The sequence below is a fragment of the Globicephala melas genome, chromosome 8 (assembly GCF_963455315.2).
Source record: "Globicephala melas chromosome 8, mGloMel1.2, whole genome shotgun sequence".
In the NCBI taxonomy this organism is placed as follows: Eukaryota; Metazoa; Chordata; class Mammalia; order Artiodactyla; family Delphinidae; genus Globicephala; species Globicephala melas.
The window spans coordinates 1,094,048-1,105,091 of record NC_083321.1 but is presented as its reverse complement, the minus strand read 5'-3'; positions in this window follow the sequence as shown (position 1 = coordinate 1,105,091).

The window sequence follows — 11,044 nt, the reverse complement described above, 5'->3', positions numbered from 1 at the left end:
TAAAAAACCAAACACAATTGTACACAGTAAACTTACGCAATGTCATATGTCAATTGCATTCAATAAAAATAATTTAAAAATAACAATAACGCTGCTGTGAACATTGGGGTGCATGCATCTTTTTGAATTAGTGTTTTTGTTTCTTTTGGATATACGTCCAGTCGTGGAATTGCTGGGTCGTGTGGTAGTTCTAGTTTTAGTTCTTAGAGGAGCCTCCACACTATTCTCTCAGTGGCAGAGCCTTTGACTGCACAGTCCACCTTTGATTCAAATACAAAATTAAAATTTTAGAATTTAAACTGAAGAGTGACCAGAAAGTTACAGCACTGCTCACAGCACCACAAGAGACCCATCTCCCCACAGGAAAGGCAAGTTCAGTGTGGCACATGTGGGGGAAAATCTGAAGAAAGTAAAATTGTCTTGTGTTGGCATGCCATTCTCAGAACAGTTTACACGTTCAAGGTTTTAGAAATTACATCATTTCTGGAGAGGAGGGGACATGAGTTACTCAAGAAAGTTCTCCAACGAAATGAACACTGAATGAAAAGAGAGAGGAAAATACAACAGCCAGAAACATTGGTGAGCAATGAGTTCCAATAAAACATGCAGTAAGGTCTAAATAACTGTTGATAATTAGGGGGAGAAATCTAATGTAATTTTGAAGAAAGGAATTCTGAGATAAAGGAGAGATGATGTGAGGGAGAAAAATAATCTAGAAATAAAATCTTAGAATTTGCAACTACATTGAGGAGGGGAGGGGAGGGAATAAAAGAATGCCAAAGGTCTCATCTCACTAGGGAACATGGTCGTTGTTTATCTGATGATGTTTAAAGAAAATGCTGTTTAACATATTTTGGTCAAGAATTCAAATTTGGGGAAAAATAGAATTCAAATAGGGGAATTCTAGAAAGGTGCCACCAGTAGTGGACACAGAGTTTTTGTATATTCCTATATCCCCACGTAAAAAAACAGACAAAGCAACTAGACAGGAAAACAAAAATTCATAGCTGAAATTTATAACACAGTGAGGTGAACCCCAAAGTACAAAATTCCAAGAGCCACAGGTCCTCACGGTATCAGTAGCCACGCAGGAGAAACAAAGGGACAGCTGACAGACCCAAAGACAGGAAACCATCAAAACAACCAACAGGTATTCATCAGAAAAGCACAGCACTGAGCATGCGAAACTACAAGGGTTTTCCTCACTCCAGCGGAGAATGGGAGCAAGGGTCCTCAGCAAGTCCTGACGGGCAAGGGGCACAGAGCAGAGAGGCCATGAAACAGACAGAAATGCAGCCTGCTCGTGAACAGTGGAAAGAAAGTACACAAGACACGGATGGACAACGTAAATCAGAAATAGAACATTTGAGAAATGAGGTGACGGTACTCAAGGGAAAATTAGAGACCAAAGAAAAAGCATTTTAGAAATAACGACTAAGGGACTTCCCTGGTGGAGCAGTGGTTAAGAATCTGCCTGCCAATGCAGGGGACATGGGTTCAATTCCTGGTCGGGGAACTAAGATCCCACATGCTGCGGGGCAACTAAGTCCGCGTGCCACAACTACTGAGCCCACGCACCACAACTATGGAGACCACGCACTCTGGAGCCCACATGCCACGACTAGAGAGAAGCCTGTGCACTGCAATGAAGAGCCTGCACGCTGCAACTAAGACCCAACACAGCCAAAAATAAATAAATAAACATTGGGGGGAAAAAAAAGAAATAAAGGCTAAAATGAAAGGGACACAAGAGCAAACAAGCACAACAAACTTTAAAAGCCAAAAGGCAATGAAGAAAGACAAAAAAAAGGATTCAAGAGAGAGGGATCGAAACGAGGAAAAGAAGATCCAACACATAAATAGTAGGGGTCGTTGGAGACGAAAACCAAAGCTGAGTATAACAGTACCTACTACGGGGAGAAAAGAGAATAAGGGAAAAGCATTAATCAACCCAAGGAATGTAAGAGAAGTGAGAAGAATATAGATCAATTGATGTAATATTAAATACAAGATAAGAAGGTGGATTTAAGCCCAAATGTGACAGAAATTACTTTAAAAGGAAATGAACAAAATGCACTAGTTTAAATACAAAGATTGCGAGACTTGATTTTTAAAATCCAACTACATGCAATTTCAAAAGCGACATTTAACCATAAGGATATAGAAAGGTTAAAAATAAAAGGATTGAAAAAGAGATGACAGGCAAAGAAAGCTATATTGATACTCAGTAAAAATGAAATAAAAGCCAAAATGAATTACTAGGGAAAGAGAATCACTTCAATAAACTAAGAGTTCTAACCATTTAAAATCTATGTGTACATAATGACATAGTCTTTTTTTAAAAAGTAAAGCAAAATTTGACAAACTACAGGGTGAAAAAAGACAAAACCATAATCATAGTGGAAGATTTTAGCATTCCTATCTTAGTAATTTATACACAATCAGACAAAAAAAATATCAGGGCAGATCTGGAGTATCTGAACCTCAAAATTAACAACCTGACCGACCGACTTAGAACACACATGCTTTTTAAGCACACATAGAACATTTTCAAAATTTAACAGGGCTGGCCATAAAGTAAGTCCACAAATCTCAAAGGGCTGAAGCCGCATAGGGCCCCATCTCCACCGTGGAAATAAACCAGAAGCCAGTGACAGAAAGGCAACTGTGAGTTTTCCTAATGGTTAGAAATGAAGAAACAAGCAGTTTGACTGATTCAGCATCTCACTGTAGGACGAGAATGAAAATGGGGCAAAAGCGTCACGAAAATAGGCGAGTTGCGTGAGATATGCAGTGTGGTCCCATTTCGGGGCAGGGCAGAGAGATATATACATCTTCAAACCATGACCCATGGTTCCCTCTTCCATTTGGACAAGGTGAGAAGGGAGAAAGCAAGACGTTCGCTCCTTTCTCTGTATGGTTTTCACATCTTACACTGAGTACAGAGTTTATCTCTGTAGTTGTAAAGGGCTTGTATCACCCAATTGAAATATGCAGCTATAGAACATCCAAACGCATACATTTACGCATCGTATATGTGCCGAGAATCGTATGGAAGCTAATGGTAACTTAATGAATCTCCCCGTTTCCTTATTTAACTTTTTTCTCCTTCCTCATCATCCCATCACCCCCAATCCCAACACCCTCTCCACCAACAGGCACCCAAATTGTGCACGTCTTTCTAGTCTGTCTTCCGTAAGTTTATATATGTGCATACAGTCATGACAAGTACATAGTATTTTTTCAGCATGTATCTTTATAAAGCTTGTCCTGTTTCTCACTTTTTAAAAGCAAATCTGGGGAATTCCCTGGGGGTCCAGTGGTTAGGACTCTGCCCTCTCACTGCTGGAGCCTGGGTTCAATCCTGGTCGGGGAACTAAGATCTCACAACTGAGTGGCGCAGCAAAAAAAAAAAAAAAAAAAAAAAAAAGGCAAACCTGATGTTTTTGAGATTTATTTGTATTGGCACATGAAAACACAGGGTGTGGGGACTTCCCCAGTGGCGCAGTGGTTAAGAATCCGCCTGCCAATGCAGGAGCCAAGGGTTCAATCCCTGGTCTGGGAAGATCCCACATGCCACAGAGCAACTAAGCCCGTGAGCCACAACTACTGAGCCCACACGCCACAACCACTGAAGCCTGAGCACCTAGAGCCCTTGCTTCACAACAAGAGAAGCCACCGCAATGAGAAGCCTGCGCACCACAACAAAGACCCAACGCAGCCAGAAGGAAGGAAGGAAGGAAGAAAGAAAAAAGAAAACACAGGGTGTGATTTCTGGCCACTAAAGAGTGTTCCCCGTTGCATTGGTACCCACATTGCAGGCATCCACCACCCTTTGGGGGGCTCTTTGCAACCACAGAAAACAGCACGATTAACACCCTTGAGCTTAGCGTCTGCCTGAGGGCTTCTCGGGGTGTGTACCCGGGAGGAACCCCCCTGTCAAGGGTACGTGAATACTCAGTCTCACTGAATACCTGCAGGGTGCCCTCGATCGGGACTGTGAGAGTGTTCCCTCTCTCCAACACTCAAGTGGGGTTTTGTTTCAATTTGCTTTACTCTAATTAAAAATGAGGGCAGGGCTTCCCTGGTGGCGCAGTGGTTGAGAGTCCGCCTGCCGATGCAGGGGACACGGGTTCGTGCCCCGGTCCGGGAGGATCCCACATGCCGCGGAGCGGCTGGGCCCGTGAGCCACGGCCGCTGAGCCTGCGCGTCCGGAGCCTGTGCTCCGCAGCGGGAGAGGCCACAGCAGTGAGAGGCCCGCGTACCAAAAAAGAAATGAGGGCAAAGATCTCCTCATGTCCTTGAGAGCCACATGTGGGTAGCCCTCCTGTTGATTTGCAGGGGTTACCACTACAGTCTAGACATTAACCCTTTAGTGGTTATAAACACAGCAAATATCTTCGCCCAGATATCTAACCATCCTTGTGCCGCGGTGACCTCCACTGAGCTGACATACATCTGTGGTTGTGATGTGGTTATATCCAGCCTTTTCCCAACTATTACTTACGCTCTGGGATCATGTTTAAGAATTCCTTTCCTACCCCGAGGAGGACAGACATGACCTCCGACTTTATCCTCTACTCTTTTTTACGTTTTCCCTTTCCCTTTTACATATGCTTTTACATCTTCAATCCATCTGGATTTAGGGGGTGTGAAGTAAGGATCTAATTTTACCTTCCTGTATGGAGTGCGCCATCGTCCATGTTCAATTTATTAAAAATTAAGTTTCCCGACGCACAGTCTTTTCTGGGCTCCTATTCTGTCCCTTCATCTACTTATCTGTTCCAGCGCCAGTAGCAAACTATTAGTAACTGAGAGTTTATCGAGTGGCCTAACATCTGCAGAGGGTCCCCTGCTGCCCGTTATTCATAATTGCCTCAGTTATCCATGAACTTTACACGTAAGTTTTACATCTACGGAGAAATTCCAAAATTAAATCCTTCTGGGATTTCTATTGGCATTGAACTGAATATATAGAGTAATGTGGGGAAATTAACATTTTATAATGTTAACTCTTTCTACCCGAGAACATGGTCTATTTCTCCATTTATTCAGTTCTTCCAGGTTCTTTAAAAAAATAAAATAAAAGATTTTTACAATTTCCCCTTAGAGGTCTCAGGCATTCTTTATAGATTATTTCTTAGATACATAAGATGTGTTGGTATTTTAAATAATGGCTTACTTTCCATTAGATTCTCTAGTTACTTATGGTGAAAAGGAATGACTTGTTTTTGTTTCTTGATCTGGAAACCTTGAAAACATGAATTTGACTTTGCTACCCGTTGGGCCTTTGAGGTTTTGATGTAAATTATCACATTCTCTTCAAGAATACAACGATTTTCTCTCCTCCCCAGCGTACCTCGACAGCAGCCCCTTCTTGCTACCAGGCTTCGGTAGACGGTTTCCAGTTTCTGCCCTGAGTGTTACGTTTGCTGCCAGCTTTCGGTGGACAGGCTTTATCTGGTAACGGAGTCTTCTATTTTCTTAGTTTTCTAAGAGCAGTTGTCACAGATATTCGCCTCTGGTCTTTCCAGCCCCCACAGGGGCCAGAATTGCCTTGAGGATCCGGACTCTGGGTTCCCAGCCCTGGTCCAGGCCCGGCAGGTGCCCAGAGTCCCCCGTCCCTTCCCTTCCCTCATCTCTGAGAATCCACCGCTCGACCATGGTCCCCAGCAGCCTGATCTGCGTGGCTGCTCCAAGCATCTGCGCCTTCAAAATACGCTCTGGACACCAGGCAACCAGCCTCCTGCTGGGGCGGGAGGGCCCCCAGGCCACTGCATGGCGGGCAGTTAGTAAACCACCCAACAACAAGTGCCCCGCCCTGCCCCCGCCAGGGAGCCTCCTTCTCTTCCGGTCTCCTCTCTGCTCAGCTCCACTGGAGTAAGAGACATTCTCCAAGATCAAAATCAAGGAGGAAGGGAAAGCAGACAGGTGACTGAGGGGGCAGCTTCTGATGAGAGAAGGGCGGTGGGCGGGGGAACAGGCCAAGGTGGAGGTATCTTGGCCAAACTCAGACCCCCCCCCCCGACGGGGCTGTGCGGGAACAGGGACCGCTCCCTGCACAAACCCGGACCTTCGCTCGCGGGTGTTAAAAACAAGGCAACAGGCCAAAAATCAAGTTGCTGATGCTACCCCCACGTCACCAAACCGAGACAAGACTTAATTACAGTTTCAGCTTCTCCCAGAAATGGAATCTTAAACCAGTCCATCAGGAATAGGCTGGTCACTCTGGTGAGGTCACCTGCCTGACTGACCCCTGCCAGCCCCTAAAGAAAAGTGACCTTGACACACCCAGCCACTCTTGGCTACTATAACTGCCTTGTCCACAGCCTTCGGCCTAGAAAAGCCTTTCATTTTGTGCAGCTCCTTGGAGCCCCTTTCCATCTGCTGGAGGGGATGCTGCCTGATTTATGAATTGCTGAATAAAGCTAATAAGATCGCTAAAATGTAGCAGAGTTTTGTTTTTAATACAAGGAAAAGGTGGGCCAGAGAAAACCCAAACACCAGCAAAGGCGGCTGACAAGGAAAACCTATGTGACTCAGTGTGGCACCTGGGGGGAACACGGGCCTGCCCTCATATGGAGTGCACAGCAGTACCCCCTGTGGGGCCACGGGGCCCCCAGAAGTGGTCCCATGTCGGGAAGTAAGAGAAGGTCTCTCGAGGAATCCACCCCCGGCTCCGGCTTCACAGGACAATTCCCACGGGTTAAGCACAGATGAACGTGCAGTCACAACCCAAAATTAGACACCATAGGAAAAACCAAACCACCTGGGACAGATGTTGTATGAGTCAAAAGAACAAGCGGCAGATTTAGAACCCTGGAACCTCTGAGATAGGCGTTCTCAGTTGAAGGATAGGATGTGCTGGAAATATTTCAGCATTAAAAATTGGAAAGGTATCAGAACAGTTTCAAAAAGACCTGGCATCTTTGGGAAAAGACAGTCGAACTTCTGACATTTAAAACTCAAAGTAGCCTTCCGTTAGCTACAGCTGAAGGGGAAGCTGAATCCAGAGAAAATACCCAGAGTGTTGCCCAGGAGGCAAAAGACAGTGACTGAGAAAGTCACCTCGGACACACAGGGACAGGTTGGCAGGTCCTTAAAGGTTCAACCGTACGACCAACAATTCTACTCCCGGCATCTATCCAAGAGACATGAAAACACACGTCCACACAAAAACTTTAATGCACACGGGTAGCGGTATTACCCAAAATAGCCAAAAGATGGAAACAACCCAAGTATCCATCAGCGGATGGATTCGTGAATATAAGGTGGTCCATCCACATGATGGAATAACATTCAGTGATAAGGAGTGAAGTACTGATGAAGCGCTGAAACACCGACAGCATGGAGGACCCCTAGATACGACGTGCTGAGGGAAAGAAGCCATCACAAAAGACCTCATGGTACGCGGTTTCCTTTCCGTGAAATATCCGGAACAGGCAAACCTAGAGACAGAAAGTAGCCTAGGATGGGGGGGCGGGGGTGTAGGGTTGGGGAGCAACAGGGAGTGACTATAATGGGCACGGGACTCTTTTGGGGGAAGATGAAAATGTTCTCAAATTGATCGTGGTGATGGTTGCACGCCATCACCATCAAATTTTGTGATTTTTTTTTTTTTTTTTTTTTTTGCCACGCAGCTGGCGGGATCTTAGTTCCCCGACCAAGGATCGAACCCGCACCCTCGGCAGTGAAAGCACAGATTCCTAACCACTAGGCCACCAGGGAACTCCCTGAATTGTGTGTTTTAAACGGATGAACTGTATGATATGTGAATTTTATGCCCGTAAAGCTGGGGTTTCTTTTTAAGTCACGCGGGGACAGAACAGCAGGTTTGGCATTTGTCCAATTAGAGATTAGAGAGACCAAGGAGAGGCCATTTCCAAAGAGAATCTCCCAAAATGGTGAAAAGCAAGAATCCTCAGCTTCGTGAAGCACACTGCACATAAAGCAGGTTAAACAATGAAACCCTCAGCAAAGCTCTTAGCAAAAGCGAACACAGAATGGCAGGTGCCTAGAGAGGAGGGGCCGCCAGATGGACCCCAGCAACAGCAGCAGAAACAGTGGGTTGGCCTCTTTAAAGCACTGAGAAAAATAACAGCCAACCCGGAAGCTTGTCCCCAGTGAAGACAGTACCAAGAGTGAGGGGGGAAATCCAGCCACTCTCATGGAAAGTGGAGTCTGCTAAGAGACGCTCAGTGAGGGAGCTTGCCAAGGATGGGCTTCGGGAAGGAGGAAGGACTCAGGTGCAGGAAGGAGTGGTGAACGGAGCTACTGGCAGACACGCGGGTGAGTTTAATCAAACACTGACTGTAAAAATAAACAAAAAGGAGCCCAGAGGCAACAGGAAAACAGACGGTGCTCAGACCCTGGACGCACCCCCACGCAGGACGGGAAAGGGAGCAGGGGCGAAGTTGCCTGAGTTCCTGCACTGCTCTTGGAGGCTGGCAGAAGGCCAATCGCATTGAGACAATGTGTTGTTTAAAAATACATAGGGAGGGGCCTCCCTGGCCATCCAGTGGTTAGGACTCCGCCTTCCAGTGCAGGGGGTGTGGGTTCGAGCCCTGGTCGGGGAGCTTAGATCCCACGGGCCTCGAGCCCCCCAAAACCAAAACATGAAACAGAAGCAATATCGTAACAAATTCAATACAGACTTTTTAAATGGTCCACATCAAAAAAAAAAATCTTTAAAAACCAAGTAGGTATGAAATGAATAGGGCTGTCAGTAACACAGGGAATACGGTAAACAACTTCTAAATCAATCAACACACACACACACAAATCTTTAAAACCCCATACGCACAAGGAGAAGTGAAAGAAAGCATAAAAATAGGACAGTTAAGTGCAAAGAACGTAGGGACAAATGTAAATGTGTCAGAAATCACACCAAGCCACGTGGATTCGGCTCATGGGTTAAAGGACACAAGCCCCTGAATACGGGAGCTTTCCAAGTAGCTTTACACTAGTCAGAAGAGACACGCTTAAAACGTAAGCACACAGAAAGGTGGAAAGAAACTGGATGGGAGAAGGTACACCAGCCACAATCAGCACAACTCTAACTCCGTGGGTACCTGCTCACGGGGCCTCCAGTTCTACCGGGGGGAAAACTGGCAGCATCACAAGCAGAAATTTAAAACTCCAGAATCAAGTGGGAGGTTTTCAACACACTTGTTTTAGTCATTGATGATCAAGCAAGCAAAGAGTTAGCTAAGGATGCAGAATATTTACAGCACCATAGGTTGATGTGAAGGATTTATTGAGCCTGGAGAACACAGCGGATTCTTCAACACGTTTGGGCCTTTTAGGAAACATTCCCACGTGCCCGCCGAGGGCGTCTCCACAAAGACCAGATGGCCGGGACCCTGTGCTCTGGCCGCCTCACGTATCCAGCAGAAATCAGTCTGTGGCATCAGCCACAAAACCCTGGTCATTAGGAACATTTCGACCATTGCTAGATAATGCATGGGCCAGAGAGAAAATCAAAAGAGAAACTAAAAAATAGGTAGAACTGACTAATAATGAAAATAGTATGTATCAAAACTCGGGTTATGGGCTTCCCTGGTGGCGCAGTGGTTGAGAGTCCGCCTGCCGATTCAGGGGACGCGGGTTCGTGCCCCGGTCCGGGAAGATCCCACGTGCCGCGGAGCGGCTGGGCCTGTGAGCCATGGCAGCTGGAGGCCACAACAGCGAGAGGCCCGCGTACCACAAACAAAAAAAAAAAAAAATGAATCCAAAAGAAGGCAAGAAAGAAGGAATAAAGGAACAGAGAAGAAATGAAAGAAATAAAAACAGCAATTTAGGGCTTCCCTGATGGCGCAGTGGTTAAGAATGTGCCTGCCAGTGCAGGGGACACTGGTTCGAGCCCTTGTCCGGGAAGATCCCACATGCCGCGGGGCAACTAAGCCCATGCGCCACAACTACTGAGCCTGCGCTCTAGAGCCCACGAGCCACAACTACTGAGCCCACGTGCCACAGCTACTGAAGCCCACACGCCTAGAACCTGTGCTCCGCAACAAGAAAAGCCACCTCAATGAGAAGCCCACACACCACAGTGAAGAGTAGCCCCTGCTCGCCGCATCTAGAGGAAGCCCACGCACAGCAACAAAGACCCAACACAGCCAAAAATAAATAAAATTTTTAAAAAACAGCAACTTAAGCCCAACAATATCAGCAATTACAGCAAAAACACAAATAATCTAAACACTCCAAGAAATGTCAAATGTCAGATTGGAAAAGTAAAAGTAAACTCAACTCATGCTATTTACAACAGGCACACTTTAAACATTGGGACCCAGAAAGGTAGAAGGTGAAAAGGTGGGAAAAGGATATACCATGTAAACACTGATTTTATAGAAAACTAATGTAGCTATATTAATGCCAAACAAGGTAGACCTTAAGATAAACTATTACCAGAGATAACAAAGAGCATTTCATGATGCTGAAGGAGGCAATGAGGCCAAAAAGAAAACAACCCTAAATGCCTATGAACCAAAAACAGCTTCAAAATATATGAAGCAAATGTTGACGAAACTAAAAGAAGAAATATACAAATCCACAAATAGGATTGAGGATTTTAATTTTTATATCTCAGTAATTTTAATTTTTATATCTCAGTAAAATTAAATTTTTTATACCTCAGATACAACAAGGAGATAAAACAAATCACTAAGGATATAGGCGATCTGAACAATGTGATTAGCCAACCTGACCTAATTGACATCTACTGAAATGTTACAGAGTATGTTCTTTGACAGAGAGGAATCAAACATGTCCTCAGTAGGAGAAAGATATATTTTTTCAGTCCCCAAATGTTTGAAAATTAAATCACAGACTTCAAAATAACCCATAAGCATAAGAAATCACAGTGGAAATTAGAAGATATTTTGGACAGCAGTGCTTAAGGAAAACTCTATAGCTCAAAACACATGTCTTAGAAAAGAAGAGTAGGTGAAAATCAAATAAATTTCCATCTCAAGAAGCTGGAAAAGAAAAGCAGACTGAATGTGAAATAAAGTAGAAGAAAAGAAATAGTAAAAGTAGGAGC